The 16,452-nt window shown below is 49.2% G+C and overlaps 1 protein-coding gene across 3 annotated transcripts in view; it reads right to left on the bottom strand.

Moving 5' to 3' along the window:
- The window catches only part of LOC119171561 (uncharacterized), a 160,484-nt gene that overhangs the window by 91,000 nt on the left and 53,032 nt on the right, over positions 1–16,452 (bottom strand). Inside the window, exon 1 of one of the 3 annotated variants that reach the window (XM_075892335.1) lies at positions 10,197–10,606. The exons of the other annotated variants lie outside the window; for them this stretch is intronic. The gene's annotated coding sequence lies outside the window, so the exon portion shown is untranslated. Of the gene's footprint in view, positions 1–10,196; positions 10,607–16,452 lie in introns of those variants that run through there. 3 annotated transcript variants of the gene reach the window in all.

Here is a 16,452-nt window from a genome sequence, read left to right as displayed (position 1 = left end):
GTGCCATTTTCTGCAGCTCCTTCGTGTGGCACCGCTCAGCACCACGATGAAAGAGAGACACGGAAAGCGGTCGCAGCGGCAGGCAGGATCCACGACCAACACCGGCCAGGTAGGCGGCTATAGTTCACGGGTTATCTAGGAATAGGAACCGAGGACGACTGCATGCGGCAACTTGAGGAGGTGTCTGAAGGAGGAGCCGCGGACCGGGGACACAAAGCTGCGACCGAAGAGGACCTCGGCGATGCGTAACTAACGTTAAAGAGAGAAGAACTCCCTTTGTTTTAGAGGCAGATGCATGTCGAATGCTTAACCGTCTCAACCAACACGTTCAAAGAGAGAACGAGGGGAGGAAAAAGAGAGAGGAGCTCATAAAATAACGACACCACGACGCACAGAGCGAACACTATACTGCACTGCGCAACAAATATTGCGAAGCAGAGGCTCACAAGGGTGTGCTGGAGTCTCACCATCAACCACTGGACTACGAACTCTCATCTGCGCGGTCCGCTGCTCTCTCAGCTGCACTCCCTTACGGGTTGCACAAGCTATATAGCGTCACCTTTCCTTAGATACCCACTTCGCCCCTCCACATTTGAAAGACAATTCCCTCTCCTCTGCGTGTGATTTGCTTACATATATGCTTGGATGATGATGATGATATGTGGGGTTTAACGTCGCAAAACCACCATATGATTATGAGAGACGCTGTAGTGGAGGGCTCCGGAAATTTCGACCACCTGGGGTTCTTTAACGTGCACCCAAATCTGACCACACGGGCCTACAACATTTCCGCCTCCATCGTAAATGCAGCCGCCGCAGCCGGGATTCGATCCCGCGACCTGAGGGTCAGCAGTCGAGTACCTCAGCCACTAGACCACCGCGGCGGGGCAATGATGATGATGAATGTTCATCACTTCCATACCCCTCGTCCCTCTCCTCCTATCCGCGTTCCCTTTTCCGGAGTGCAAAGCGTCGTGCTGTTCCGTCGTACTGACCCCCTCAAGGCACCGGCCACGCGCTTGCCCTCGTGCGGGCGAAAGCCACTCGGGGCGGTCACGACTTCGGTCGAAAGTCTTCAGTCTCGGTACAAAGCGCGCGCACCTTCAAAGTGAGCGACGACAGCCCCACAGTTTTTCGTTCTACTCACACTACGTGCCCCCCTTTCCCTCCCTACCTATATAGTGAGCCCCCCCCCCCGCTCACTTCCGGCGCTGTGTGCGTCCACCCGTTCTCCTCCCTGGCCGTTTTGTTGCCGTGAACGCGGCCACAGCGAGTGAGCTTTGTTCGCTGACGATGCTCATTATACAACCCCCCCCCCCCCCCTTTCACCTAGGTCGGTCGCAGCGTGATGATGCGTGCTCTTGGCGCCTACCAGCCCGTGAAGGGCCTTCGTACTGCTCGAACCATCACGCGACCGCAGAAACTCCCTAAAAGCGTTCAGCGTTGTAGAACCGATGCGGCAAACGTCGCCTAAATTCGCACTGTCGTCTTTTACTACCTAAGGTAAGAGTATTACGGTCGTTCTACGCTAAATTTCATTATTTGTACAGATGTTTGTAATAAAATCAGTTGTAACCTAGCAGTCCAACAACGTTGCACACATTTGTCAGTCACACATTAATCGGTTGTCGACCAGTACATGTGCTGCCACCCATAGCAGCCAACTTAACTAGACAGCACCGATGGACTGGTCAATTGGCATGGCCCTTTGGCTTCATTTAATATATATAGGTTTTGTGTCAACCATTCTTACACCATCCTTACGCAAGTGGTTATAAACAACCGTGTCTTCGATGTAATGCTGTCTGGTAGAGCAATGACATTGTCAAGAATGAAGATCGACGTCAATAATCACAACAATATGGCATTTCGAGATCGACACAGGTGACATCGTTCACAATGTGAACAGGGTCTCGACGCGCCGTGCCAGAAATCAGCCGGCTCCATAGCTTTCACCACACTGCGCGCATTTACAAACAAGACTGTAAGTCATCACTATGCGAGCGAGAGAAAGAGAGACAGCGACGCGTCTCACATCGGTGCAGTTGTGTATACAATGTAAAACTAGAGTTTGCAGCAGAGACATGCCTTGAGCTGCGAGCGCGTACGCCGTATGGATGTGGCAAGCTAACGCAGAAACATTAGCGCTTACCTACAAAGGACACCCGCAATAGAATACCGAGTGAAATGGAACAAAGAGCAAAAGAAGGGAATGCACAATTGTCAGGACGGAGTCTCAGCTTCAGTCGTATACACCTTTCGCGTAAGTATAGCGAAGAGCTCTCGCTAACCGCCGAAAACTTCGCTCGCTGCGGTAGCTTGCACGATTTCCAATATCTCGGTCTACATCGGCGCACCGAGCTAAACTCGGTAGCGTGTACACGATGAAGGCGCAGCAACACCGCAACTCAATAGGCTTCTACGAAGAAGAAGAATGTGTGAATGAGAGCGCGCAGCGAAGTAGCCTGTGTGTGTGTATACGGTTTTGAGGGCGCAACAACACCAACAAATGTACTCGCAATGTGCTCAGCGTGGTGGACGACAGTGGTATAGGGCAACTATACATTAGTGCTTGCGACTGCTACATTCGCCGTCGTCACCACTAGAGCTGCCGCTTGTCAGAGAAAGCTGCAGTGGATGCATTGTGATAAAACTACCTGTTCTTGAGAGAGGCATTTCAGCCGCCTTGTGTCACCGAACAAAAATGGGCTCACAAGCGCTTAATATCCGTGAAATGGGATCTCGCCAGCCGCGTGCATAGCAGTTTGCGTTCTCTAGTTGAGACATTATAGGCAGCCGAAACGCAAACGAGGGACAAAGCAGGACAGCCAGACGACGCTGTTTCTTGTTATAGTTCCGTTGCTGTAACTTGCGTGGTATCTATAAGCCAACTAGCTCCGTAGAACTTCACGTTGCTTGGTTCATAGCAGCACACAGTGACATAGCCAGAAATATTTTGCAAAGGGGAGGGGGGTCCATATGTCCTTAAAGCATGTTCGTGCGTGTGTTTGCATAAGTAAAAAAAACTGAAAAAAAAAGTTCCCCTCTCCGGTTACACCAGTGCCGGCGCTTTTCACACGTTCATTGACACCTTTGAATATATTAAAATAGGTCGCGTTTTCCGTTTACTCCTCAGCGTACCTCTCAGTAAGAGGGTTACATCAACGTGTCTTTCGCTCGACCAAGTCATCAGAAAAGAACTTTTCAGCAGCATGCATAATTAATACTACGCACCCTAAAATAAGTTTCGGCCCAGATGAACTCCACCACGCTGTCGTAACCAAATGTCCCAGACATGGCGTCATCGTGAACTCCAAAGCTCGTGAAACGCATGCACGGTTAAAAAAAACAACAAAAAAAGCCGCGCGGTACTGTACAAATCGCCGCCTATTACAACGAGCTCGCCAACAGTATCGGGCCTACGACACTGAAATCGCGACGCGATTCTTTTTGAGAAGCAGGGAATCTGCATTCGCTCCACCGCTTGTAGACCTTATACGATAATAATGGCCGTACATACGCAGAATCTCCAACGTCATCGGTATAGCAGTATATGCGCTTATAGTCGTGACGCACGAAGGGCCAGATACCTTGGAACAATTCAGAGCGACATCGCCAACGCTAGCTCGCGAAAAACAAGGCGAACTGCACTGCATGCTTCTCGAACTGTCACCGCGAAGCCGACAGGTATAGTACTAAACAAAACAAAAATGATTATGCGCTCACGTCACAAACTGTTTCCATAATAGAGAGGGGAGCACTCAGAAGCCCCGTGGACCTATTGTTTCGAAATCGAGAAGGCGGCACGGTACACAAAGGGAAGCGTCTCGCGAAAATGCAGTGTTGCTTCTCAGAGCGCGAGAACACATGCGACCCTGCACGTAGCTCGATTGACCTCGAAAAAAAAATGCGTAGCTTGCACCGGAGACGCCATTAACGCTAATGACAGCGCAGCAGATGTACACCTCTGTAGCCCTGGTCATTGCTTTTTTGCAAGTTTTCTCCTTATTTCATTCCTATTTGATTCCTTCTCTCTTGTCACTGTTTTTTATGTGAAGTGTATTGCCTTATTTCTCGCCCTCTCGAATTCTTTCACATTTTTTTTTCTCCATCTTTTTTCCTCTTTCATACTTTTATTTATCTCTCAATTTTTCTCACTCGCTTCCTCCTCCTATCTGTGTGTTTCTCCATCTGTCACTTTCTGTATTTTAGTCTCCCATTCTCGTTCTTGTTTGTATTTGTTTATCTCTCTTTCTCATTCATTCTATGCTATGTTTTACTTTCTCCCTTCCTATTTTCTCTAATCTTTGCCCTCACTTTCCTTTTTCACCCCCTTGGTATACACTCTATTCTGCAAAGCTATTTGCAATGTGCTGTCAGCATGCCTGGATGGCCTAGTGATTGGGACGTTTTGCCTACGGATCGAGAGTACGCCGATTCAAATCCCGCCCCGAGAAGAATTTTTCTCGCCAGAGGTTTTTTTTTTTTTCGGAACAAAGAAAGGTGGAACGACATTTAATGCCACGCTGTAGTGCAAGATTTTCAGTGCATCCCTGATTCAGGTGCACACTGATAAATCCGGAAAACTTAAAAAGCGCCAGCGGGAAACAACAGAGGTAAGCGTATTGACAACATTGTCCGCAGTGTCATGCGTAAAAGCTATGATCGAAATTGCTACGATATTAGCAAATGTATAAGAATCCCTTGCGTCATTATTTGTTGGCACTGGAACGTTTTCCAAGTTAGATTTCACTCTTTCGAGTATGTGCTACCCAATTATAAACCTACATTCTTGAAAAGTAAAGAATTTCTCGGTAGACCATCTGTAAAACATGCAGTGTTCTCTACCACTATACCGTCGACACTGAGTCACCGAGTCTTCACAGAAAGCTATAAATACACAAATGCTCAGAGTGATTATATGTGCAGAACCGCAATAGCGTACGCTATATGGCACACGTGCGCCAAGCAACGCAATCGCTTTCCTATATAGAGGTATGTATACACCTGCCGCAGGCAATACCCGGAGAGAGATTAAACCACACAGAGAGCTCGCCTACACTCCAACGGCCGTAGAAGGATCGGAACGTGATTCAGAGCGACTGCCTCGGTCGACATAACTGCAGCCCACGCAGCATAGCTAGACGGCGTTGTTAGAGCTGCGTTCATATAGCTTACTTCAGCGTGGGTGTGCCCTTGCACGGCTACCGAGGGAGCCCACGAGTCCGACTGCCTTGGCGCGAGACGCACCACCGACAGCTCCCAGTCACTCGACTTACTGGGGCGGCAGCTGCGATACGCCGAGGATGTACCCGGAGAAGTGAACAGCGCCCCAAGTAGCTTCCCGCAAAGGCAGCAGCGTGGAGGCCCATCAGACTGCCTCATACACCTGTGCACGGGTGTGTGTCTCGAGTATAGGCCAGACCCTGACAAACTTTATCTCGAACTTGTATTCCTCGTGACAGGTTACATCTTTCCACCTCATTACGTGCCTGAACGAGTCGATCACATTTACAAAGTGCGGGAGTACCGATGTAAGACAGCAGGGTTCAGTAATTCTTTTTTTTCCCTAAAACGGTTACCCAGTGGAATCGATTACCTTCAGCGATCGTTGCCGCTGTTGGCAGTGATTCATTTTTTTTCCTTTGTTAGAGTCAAGTGAATTGTTCAGTTGATGACGGGTGTCTTGTTGTGCGCTACACATATTGTATTTGTTTTTCTTTATGTTACCCGCTGGCATTTTGCGTACATTTTTGTCAATCTCCGTTACGTTGTGTATTCAGTGTACTTCCTACTATCTGGATAGGCTGTACTGTACTTGCCGCAAATTGAGCTTGTGCTCTGTCCTGTAATCATGTTGTATTCCCACCACTGTAATGCCTTATGGCGCTGTGGGTATCAAATAAACAAACTTATAATACGGGCAGACACACACGCGCGCCCAGCCCGCCCACGAAATTACACGTCGCGGCTGGCAGCCTCTTTCCCTGGAGCCCGCATCAGCGACACAGCGGCGATCGAAAGAAGCGGACTGCACCGCATCGTGCACAAGCCGCTGCCCGCGGCTACCGCCGCCGAAACGTGCCTGCACGCCGGGCGGACCTTTAATCGATTCCGGCACTGAAACCATTACGCCCTCTCCCCCCTTTCGGCATCACCCACTCGCGACTGACGCTATACACGGGGGCACGACAGACACGGTCGTCACACCGGGCTGCATGCATATATGGTCTTCTTATATACGCCACAACGCGGTATGGCACGTAGCAACCTTCCAGCTGCGTTGGTAGCCCACGTGGACGGTCCAAACACGCGACGAGAGAACGCAGGACGTCGTCATTACAAACGGACGAAGGGAAGAAAACGACCCGCAGGTGTTTCGTGTCTCGCTATGCAATCGTCAAACGCGTGGAGGATTTGGTCGCATGCTGTGCGAGTGCGCTATTAAGAAGACGTCCTCCAAAGCGTTCGCAACGCCCCAAGGTCAGTGATGAGTTATGACGCATCGCTGGGCGACCAAGAAGTCACGATCACCAACTGAGTGAAGTCGCGGTCCATAAGGATCACAGAAAGAACCCCAGGTAGTCAAAATAATTTCCGGAGCCCTCCACTACGGCGTCTCTCATAATCATATGATGGTTTTGGGACGTTAAACCCCATATATCAAATCCATAAAGATCGGAGAAAGAGACAAGAATGCACTCTGTTTAGAAGGAGCTCCGGGGAGGGGGCCTGAGTTGGTGGTCTCAAATCCTCTACTATATGCAGTGAAGGTGGTGGGGGGGGGGGGGTTATAGCGATGATTAGAAATCGAAGAATATATGCGTGTGTGCACGGTGCTCCAAAAGTAGAACGGAGCACGTGAGCTCTAGCCAAGCTACGCAAAAGCGAGTGCCGACTCGCTCCATCAGAGAAGAGGTTCTTAATTTTTTTTTTTTAATACTCAAGTGATGAGACTATCTCCTGGACCACTTTCGTATAAAAATAAAGAACCACTTCTCTGATGCAGCGCGTAAGGTGGAATTCACTTTTGCGCTGCTCGGCCACAGTTCATGTGCTTCGTTTCATTTCTGAATCGCATATGTTATATTGTGCACACTAACGTTGGTCATTCGTTGTTCAGTGCTGTTTTCAAACGGGAATTTCAACAATAGCACTGCCGTTGTGTCTTCACAGCTGTTTATTAGTACCATTGGCGGAGAACAGCACCTTCTACAAATACTGACTTCCTCCGTTTGGGCAAAAAATTTTACAGCTTTTGTTTCTTCTACACATCTTACGAGTAAAGACGTTCAGAGTTCGCAGCCAGGGCTATTCAATCGATCGATCAGGTGGGTGAAAGTAACATATTTACTCGAATTTAAAGCGATTTTTTAAGATTTTCGCTACCAAAATTCAATCCTCGCGTTATAATCGAATACCGAAATTATCTTTTCTTTTTCTTCCTGGACACAATGAGAAGCCATCATTGGCGTTACAATGGTGGTCGAGTTAAAATCGAGTGAATATGTAAATTAAACCTCATGTTCCTCATGTAAAACCTTGTGTACAGGGTACTTGAAGTGTGTTCAATAAATAAATAAATATGACACACTACTACATAATATGAGCCCTACATACAAAACTATGTATGACAAAGATGCCTGGCTCTAGGGAAGATGTTTTTACCCACCACAGTGGTCTAGTTGGTTATGGTGCTTGTCACGAGATCGAATCCCGGCCGCACCTTTCGACGGAGACGAAAATGCTTGGGACCCGTATACTTATATTTACGTGCACGTTGAAAAACCCCAGGCGGACGAAATTACCAGAGCCCTCCACCCCAGCGTCTCTTATAATCACATCGTAGTTTTGGGACGTTAAACGCCAACAATTATTATTATTATAAGAAAAGATGGTTGACACTTGAAGATGAGTGCGATTTCTTCCATTAGATCAGAAAAAGTGCATTCACCATTGAAAATCGCGCAACATTACCGCTACATTACCGCCACACTGTTAAACGAAAGTGAGCCGCAGGAAAACTATGCATCAGACGCGCGAATTTTGACGGTAAAGTATGGCGTCGCGCCATCATGCAGTTCTGCTCATGGTTTCACCGTCTCGTCACCCGTGTTCAGCAGCCGATCAAGCAACACATCACAGTGAGAAGAATTCAAAGGCATTGACAGAAGCCATGACATTCCTTTCAAGGAACTGGTGTTTCATATCGACCAAGCTATCAGCGCCCGCTTGTGGTAGGACAAGATAATGCTGCCCCGTTTCGAAACTCCCGTCGAAAAGAGAAACCCCCGACGACGATAAGGAAGTACGAGGCAGATATAAAAACTCCATTAGACCCCAGGAGAAGCGCCAAGGTCGGTAATGATTGTCGCGCTTGTGTAGACGAAAAGGAAGAAGCCATTCTGGGAGATGTGGTTCTGCGACATGTCGCAAGATTATGTACGCACGTTTGTTCAAAAGAGAAAAGAGAGTGTGGTTGCATATTCCCTCGAGTTGACAACAGGCTTGATGGACCTTCGTCAACGTCGTTGCGTCAAGAAACATTCCCTTCTTTGTGAGACGCAAACGCGTATTCTATACCCTTTCGCGAATTTCCATCCGACTGACAGACGAAACGAGGCGAGCAAGATGTGAAGTTGATTTCCTATGGGCATTCAACGCCTAATTCACTGACGGTATAGACGCGACGGCGAAATCAAATTCGGCGAACAAATACAAGTGCCTTCGTTCTATACCAGTATCAAGCAGCGCACTTCTGATCGCGATCTGGCCCACTAAGGACCGAATTTGTCACGATATTGAATCCCTTATGCAGCTTGCGTAAGAGAGCCAATCGCGATCGTGAGATTCGATCGGGATCAAGCCCGATCACGATCAAAAGTGACCGCGTGACACCAAAGTAACCACGTAACTGTAGCGCGATAGAATGGACCATTTAAGTAATCAATAATCATAATCACATGCGTAATGTTTTCGCTCCGTGCACGGGCTTTTTGATATCTGAGAGCAGAGAATCTCTTTCACACGATTAACGCTTGCTAATTTCTCTGCCCACACACAGCACCGACAGGCTAGACGACGCGTGGTATACGTACACTCTTTTTTTCGGTGAACTTCGGGCGTGGCACAGCGCAGCCGGCATTCTCTAACGAGAGTGATGGAGGGTAAACATACGGCGACCAAACTAATACGAGTAATGTGGGAGCACTGGAGCACGTAATTATATTCAGACTGTGCCATGGGCAGGTGAGGCCATGTCAACTATACGATGAAAAGAAAAAATATACGCATCGCAACGAAGTGTGCAGGTGGAGCATAGCAGATGCTAGTGTCCAGATTACAGCGGTGTCCTCCCAAGGTAAATATTTGATGTATCGCCTGTGGCTGCGTAAGATCTAGCGCGATGTAGGCACGCGTATTTTGTCGCTAGATGCTCGCACGACTCGCGACCTTCGCTTACAGTGATGAAAGCAAACTTGCTGGTACCAGGGGCGGATGTCCAGCCACTCATTTTAGGGGGTGGGGTTGTCTAATGTAACACAGGGAAAGGGGAAGTGGTTATGACATTTTCTGTTGTTACTAGCAGAAAAAAAAACCCTTCGCAGCAGAAAGACAGTTAACGTGTGCTCATAGTGGTTTCACTCATTTGTCCTAATTGGTGATTGGATGGAGGTGGACCACGTGCACTAAATTGAGGGGGAGGCGACAGACTTCGGGGGGGGGGGGGGGCAAGAGCCCTTACCGCTCCTCCCCTTTGGAAGCGCCACTGGCTAACACACGTTGTCAGTAGCCGAATTGACGTAAATAACTTTAGCCATTTCATAAAAACGCAGTTGCGTGCGCAAGGTGGCACGTTTTTGTTTCTGCCACGACTACATAAAACACCAGAAACGTTACTAGCAATAACTTGAATAAACGAACAAGGTATCCTCCAGGCCAACACTGTCTTTCACAAATGCGAAGACTTCCGTACTCGCTTACACTGAAACGCGGACGGACGGACGGGCGGGCGGACACACACACAGAGAGAGAGAGAGAGAGAGAGAGAGAGAGAGAGAGAGAGACGGCACAAATTGTTACCCATCACCGCACATCTCTCGGGAAACCCCGCCTAGCGCTGACATCTTTCGCGAGACATAGCGCCGCTGTGACACTACACGAACAATGAATGGCACCGTAGTGCTGGCACGTACCACGGCTCTCCACGGGTCCTCGGTTCGTCCGAGGCGTGTTATCCACGGGTCGCCCTTTTCGGCACAGGCGACGACACTCCACACGCGAGGAGGTCGAAGCGCAGGGCCCGAAAATGCGGTGCCGACGATCAATAACCGAGCCGAGAAGGGAGCAGCCGAGAGGAGCGGCGCAGCATCCGAGCAGGGCATCCGCGCCGTCCCTCCTCCACTCTCTCGTTCCTAACGCCGGCAGCAAGGAGTCGGCCACTGCTGACGATCGCCACCACAAAGCACGCGACGTTGGCACAGGGCTCTCACAAGATCGCGCACGCACACTGGGTGCCAACAAATCACCGTCACGAGCGGTAAAACCACTACGGCGACTGTCACACGCGAACTGCTGAGATGCGCGGCGTTCAGCCGCGCGGCAAACAGGAGCGGCGGCAGCCTCCCGCCAGCTCTCTCTCTTCCGCCGGCCGGCGCAAGCCGAGCAAAATGGTTTCTCGCCAAACGCGCTGCGAGGGAGCGGTGAGAGCGGCGGCGAGAAGGCGACGTCGAAAGAAGCAAAGAACGAGGAATCGCTGTCGCTGCCAGCGGCGCCTGGTGGTGAGGCGCAATACTAGCGGGCAACGCATCGCCGAACCAGGTTAGCGCGGCATCGTTCAAAGGCTCGCTCTCGTCAAAGTCGCGTACCCTTAGGTAGTTTTAAACAATCTATTCTTTTTCATCCAAAGATGTTAACACCCCGAAAGATGACAAGACACCTACAGGGAGAGACCAGCCACGATTTTAAAGATAACATATATCTCTCAGGCACGCATCAGCGATCAAATGCTCGCTTGCACGCCGTTTAAGTCTATGCAGTGACCATTTAGGCCAACGCAGTACACCTTTTTTTTTGCTTGCCTTCTCTCCGTAACCCTATAAATACTGGGCTGTAGTGCGCACAGCCTTATCTGGTCTATTCGCAATAACCGGCACATACACAGGGCTGCACTCCGACCGGCTTCCCGATTTGCCCAACTGCACTCAGCTTGCACTGGGCGGAGAGTTGGACCAGGTGCACCTACAGAGTGGGGCCACAGTGCCCGCGGGAATGCGTACCTTGCATGGTATCGCAAAACTTGGACCTCTGTCCAAGTGTCGAGGGCCAACATTCGCACTAGCTCCGTTCGACATATTTCAAATCGCATACGATAATCGTCAAGGTTTAACATCCCAAAACCACGACAAGATTGTGAGGAATGCCGTAGAGTGGAGAGCTCCGAAAATTTCTCCCCTTGGGGTTACTTAAAGCGCACATGTAAGTACACGGCCCTCCAGCAGGTCGCCTCCATGGAAATGCAGGTTAAACCGGGGCAAAGTCTGTGCATAGCTGCATGACAAATCAATTGAAATGCGTGAATTTTACTTCGATATCATAATGATGATGAAAACTTTATTTTGGTCCAAACAAGTCGCAGAGGAGACTCCGATGGTGCAGAACAGTTCCAGCATTACGTGCACGGGTGGGAATAATTGAAACGAGGCTTTGTAAGCCAGCGTACCGGTTCACAACGCGCCCGCACACATCTATCTCCCCGTTAGCAAAACAGGACTCATCAGAGCGAAACTCTACAATTAACAATACACGATAATAGTAAGTAAGTATACACAAGTCATGATACACTTCTATTAATTCGCTATGTTCCTCGACTTGCACGCAAAATAACGGGGCTCAATTATGCTTCGTGTATGCGCATTTGATATTTCACACTTCATTTGCCTTGCGTCGCTAGAGCGGCGCGCGGAATAAGCTTCGCCGGATGACAACGAGATTAAAGCAATCGGAACCGTTAAGAGGCTTGTTGCTCCGGATATACAAGGATATAATGCCGAGTCAGAGCAGGAGCACGGAACCGTATCCACCGAAATCAGATCGACGGCACACAGACAAACTAAGCGTGAACGACACCAGTGTTGCAAATCCGCGTGCGGTGTGGCCCGCTTATAGGACGAAAAACAGGACCATCGAGGGCGAAGCATTTCGGGCCTCGCAATTTGCACCGCACCGCCCCATATATGAAAGCCCGAATGGCCGACCAACGAGAGTATATAAGCACGATCATTCATTCCTTCACGTCAGCGGTAGATCAGACGGGAGTGGCCATCAAAAGCGCCGCAGGCTGTAGGCTCATGCGTCATACGAGCGTATACGCACGCGAAGATGAAATTGAGAGCGTTGATGCACGCATTCAGGCCGCGAGAACGAGGCAAAATCGTTTACGCATACAGACGCCACGCGCGGCCAAACAGGCTGCTCAGTTGTGTAGCGCTGTATATACAGGCATACATGGCTCGCGACTTCAAAGCGATCATAAAGAACTCCTCAGTGGGTGCTGATAGGTTGTAGGTGTAATGTCGTGAACACTTAGGCTTGCAGCGTGCGGCATTGAGGGCTGCGCATTGCTGATTATGGTTCGGCGACCTGCTGCTGAGAACTTAGTCACGGGTTCTATATACCGTGAATATAGCAGAGGAAACACTGATATATTAATGAACACACGAAACACGCGGCCATGTTAACGCAATATATGATGCACGTTTAACACTACTTCTTTAAAACTACGGATATTTTTATAAAATAGTTGCTTCGGTTCTGTGAAAAAGCTTTACGGATCAAGTATAGTGGGTATAGTAAAGTGTCAATCGACGTGGTGGAAATGTACGGCGCCATCTGCTGAGCTGAGGGTGAACTTTTCGCGCATGCCTTCAATTGCTATCTTCACTGATGATGCTCGCTATTCTTCTCCTGTTCCCTTTCCCCGAGCGCTTAGCAGTTGCACGGCTAAAGGTATGTAGTGCCATGCTCTAACATTTACCTCTGTCTTACGTATCAATAGCCTATATATCTCTCTTTAATGCGATTTATTGCTGTGCGTCGAGAGCGACTCGTGACACACACAAAGTTCACCAGCAAGTCTGGCAACTTGTTTTTTTTTTTTTTCGTATACGTGCAAAAGGGGTCAAACGAAACATGACATAATGTTATTACAAGAAATGGCAAACAGAATAGGAAAAGAGAGGTCAATGCTAAACAAAACATTCAAGACAGCTCCACACTAGGCGTGCCCAGCCTGAAGGAAGTGGAAAGCAGGGCAGCCTTCTTCGTTTTTCTCTTCTTTTTCCCCCTTTTCTCCTCTATTTCTTCTTTTTTTTCTTTTCGCGTTCTTTCTGTCTTATTGCTGCTTATTTCTTCCTCTCTCTTGATCTATTTCTTCCTCTTTCTATTCGTAAATTCTCTCTTTCTCTCTCTCTTTCCACATCGCGCCTTCATCCTCGTTTTTTTAATTTTTTTATACTTGGTTTTGCCTGCGCTAAGCCAAACGACACCGACAACAAACTATCCCAACATACGACACCAAACAACAGCTCGGCTCCCTAAATTTCTCTACACTGAAAAGAGTATATATTAAAGGAAAGGTACAGTACACAAATACAAGTGATAAAATAAACAGCATGACACAGCTTGTGCACATCTGTGTAAACAAGCCTTTACAAGGCACAGTTATGCACTCGTAACAGATTCCATAATGACATTCAACCCCAAGTAAGAACCTAAGTGATTCAAAGTTCTCAAATAATAAAAAGGATAGAGGTGGTAAAATCGCCAAATAAAGATTATTATGGTTAAACGTAAAGTGTGATCAGTGCACAGCAGCCTCTGGTATACTTGCATGTGTCAGTTTCAGTCGCGATGTGCTACGGGAGATAATTCGAATCGATTACAGCGCGTGGTATTAATAAGTTTCCACTCCGCTCCCTGAAAAAGAGTCACATTGCCGCAATCTCTGCATAATGACAAATTCCACCCATTCCTGTACCGTATGTACTTTACGATGCGCTTATACATATATGGCAAAGCCCACCGAGGAAATCTCTCTTCTTTCTAGCTGCGTCTGTTTTTATCATCAACTTCGACATTCGGGCGTTCAGGCGTATAGCGCGCGCTCGACATCCTGAGCTGTCCGGATGTGCGGCGACGCAGTACGCAACTCGGATGCGACGTAGACGGCGTCACGGCCAAAACTCGCGTCGCAGCGGCGACACTGCTTATATACGCAAGCGCGCCAAGCGATTTCGATGGAATGCACTGCGCGCGACAACCTCCTTATGCATGCGCGCCCTTCTCACCCGGTCAACGCGGCGCTCAGCAGCGTGCAGTGCCGCACGGAGAGAAAACAAAGAAAGATAGCACGGCGACAACGACCTTGAGGTACACATTCCGTGTATAGGAAGCGACAACGTCGAGTCCTCCTGCGCCCTTCCACGAGCAACGCAAGATGGCCGGCGCTCAGCGAGAGTTTACGCTGAAAGTGATACTTGTGGTCCCTAAGTGATATTCTGTTGCGCCATAAGAGTATGGCAACAGTCACATTTGCGTTCGACAATCACGCGGTGATCGCGTCACGGGCTCCCGGTCAAATCGCAGCTAAAACACGCATTAGAACCTCAGAAATACAGAGCTGCAGCTAACAGGTACGTATTAATTCCAAAGCGAAGGACACAGAATAGAAGGAAGCCGGTACACCACAGACGCGTATACTAACAACTAAAGATGCGCAATACGGCAAAAAAAAAGAAGAAGAAGCACGAAAACCATAGAGAGCACTGTTCCCATTATATCACGCAATTTTAGACGTCCAATGAGCCCCGAGGTGGTCTGTTGAAGAAACGCGGCATGATATACCAGACTTCTCCCGAGCTTCAAGGCAAGTCGTAAAAATTCGAAGAGAGGCAACTTTAAACGCGTTTTTTTTTTTTTCCACTTCTCGCTATCCCAAAGTTGTTCAGCGTCATTAGTGAAGACGCGTACGGATAGGAGAAATATTTATACGCCCTGACATCGGGGGGCTTTACTTCCACGTATATACATTAAGTTCAACCAAGCGGGATGTTTTCACTCTCAAGAATACGCATATCAGATCAACAAGAGGTGCCTTTGCTATCGCGCTTCCATCTAACAACCGGCAGCGGCACTGTCGTCCCGACTTGGGTGTCATTTACGAGCGATCTCACGGCTGAATCCGAGTCACTGTGCGCAGATCTAGAGCACGACAGCGCACTCGGCGACACGGCCGCAGCCGAACACGGCGAATGGACCGTGGCCGTTTACGATAGTGCGAGTGTGTATATACTATCAACGCCTCCTAGATTTTCTGTGCCTGCCGAACGAGCGCGAAACGCCGGTCATCTATGGCGGCGCTGCCTACGTAGGAATAAGGGTCTCTGTACTCGGCCTTTGAGATCGGCAATTTTGGCGTTTGCTACAAATTTCAGAGGATGCCTTGTATTAAAAAAATAGTTGCTTGTTGAATGACGGCGTCAGTTACGTAGGGTTAATCATAATTACGTTTACGCCTTTGTAAAACTTTTTTTACGTTATTTTTCTTGCATATAAGCTCCAAAAACGTAAAAAACCTATTTGAAGACAACCCTACTTGAGTGGCGCTACCACCGTAGTTCCGACGACCGCCGCTTCTCAAGTGACCGCCGATAATCCGGCAGGCACGGCAAATCTAGGAGGCGTTGATACTATACAAGCAACAAGGTTGCCACACCATCGCCACAACCCTCTATAGCGTCGTCTTCGCAGCGAGAAAGATCGCAAGCGAGACAAGCGCCTTAGGTATGATGCAGCACAAGGGGGGGTGGGGGGATCTCCCGGTGCTGGTGAAGCGACTGCTCGACGAAGTGGAACGGCCGCCAGGGCGGCGCCGCGACAACGTTGCAGCGCACCAACACATACGCATGCACAATATCGGAGGACACCATCTGCCTCCAAGCCTGCCCGGCCGCGAGTTTACAAAGGCGAGCGGATAAAGCCACCCAGAATGCACCGCGGGCCAACACTCTTGGAGGCTATGCATTTCCGCCGGCCTAACTGTGTCATCGCGCTGTCGCTCCCCGCACTTTCGTATAGTGTTGCAGCAGCCTAGCGGGGGGTCGCGCTCGCGGAAGGAAGCCCTGCCAAGGCATATGGCCCTGCAATCGGATGCTCGCGAAGTAATCGTGTGCGGCTCGTCTGACCGAACGTGCTGCGCTGAGTTAGATACTCGTAAATAAAGCGTGTGCCCCCACCTCTCACTGTCGCAAAGCCGCGTTATTCAGGACGCAATAAAGCCGAGTCGCCACTACGCCTGTTGCCAAGTGCTCGGAAGGAAGCCCTGCGCCGAGTAGGATACTCGCGAAAGAAGCGTGTGCGCCCACCTCCCACTGAACGAACGCCCTACGCCGA

This window comes from Rhipicephalus microplus, chromosome 4, assembly GCF_043290135.1.
Source record: "Rhipicephalus microplus isolate Deutch F79 chromosome 4, USDA_Rmic, whole genome shotgun sequence".
In the NCBI taxonomy this organism is placed as follows: Eukaryota; Metazoa; Arthropoda; class Arachnida; order Ixodida; family Ixodidae; genus Rhipicephalus; species Rhipicephalus microplus.
Note: the sequence above shows the minus strand (reverse complement) of the source record. Positions and strands in the feature narration are given on the sequence as shown.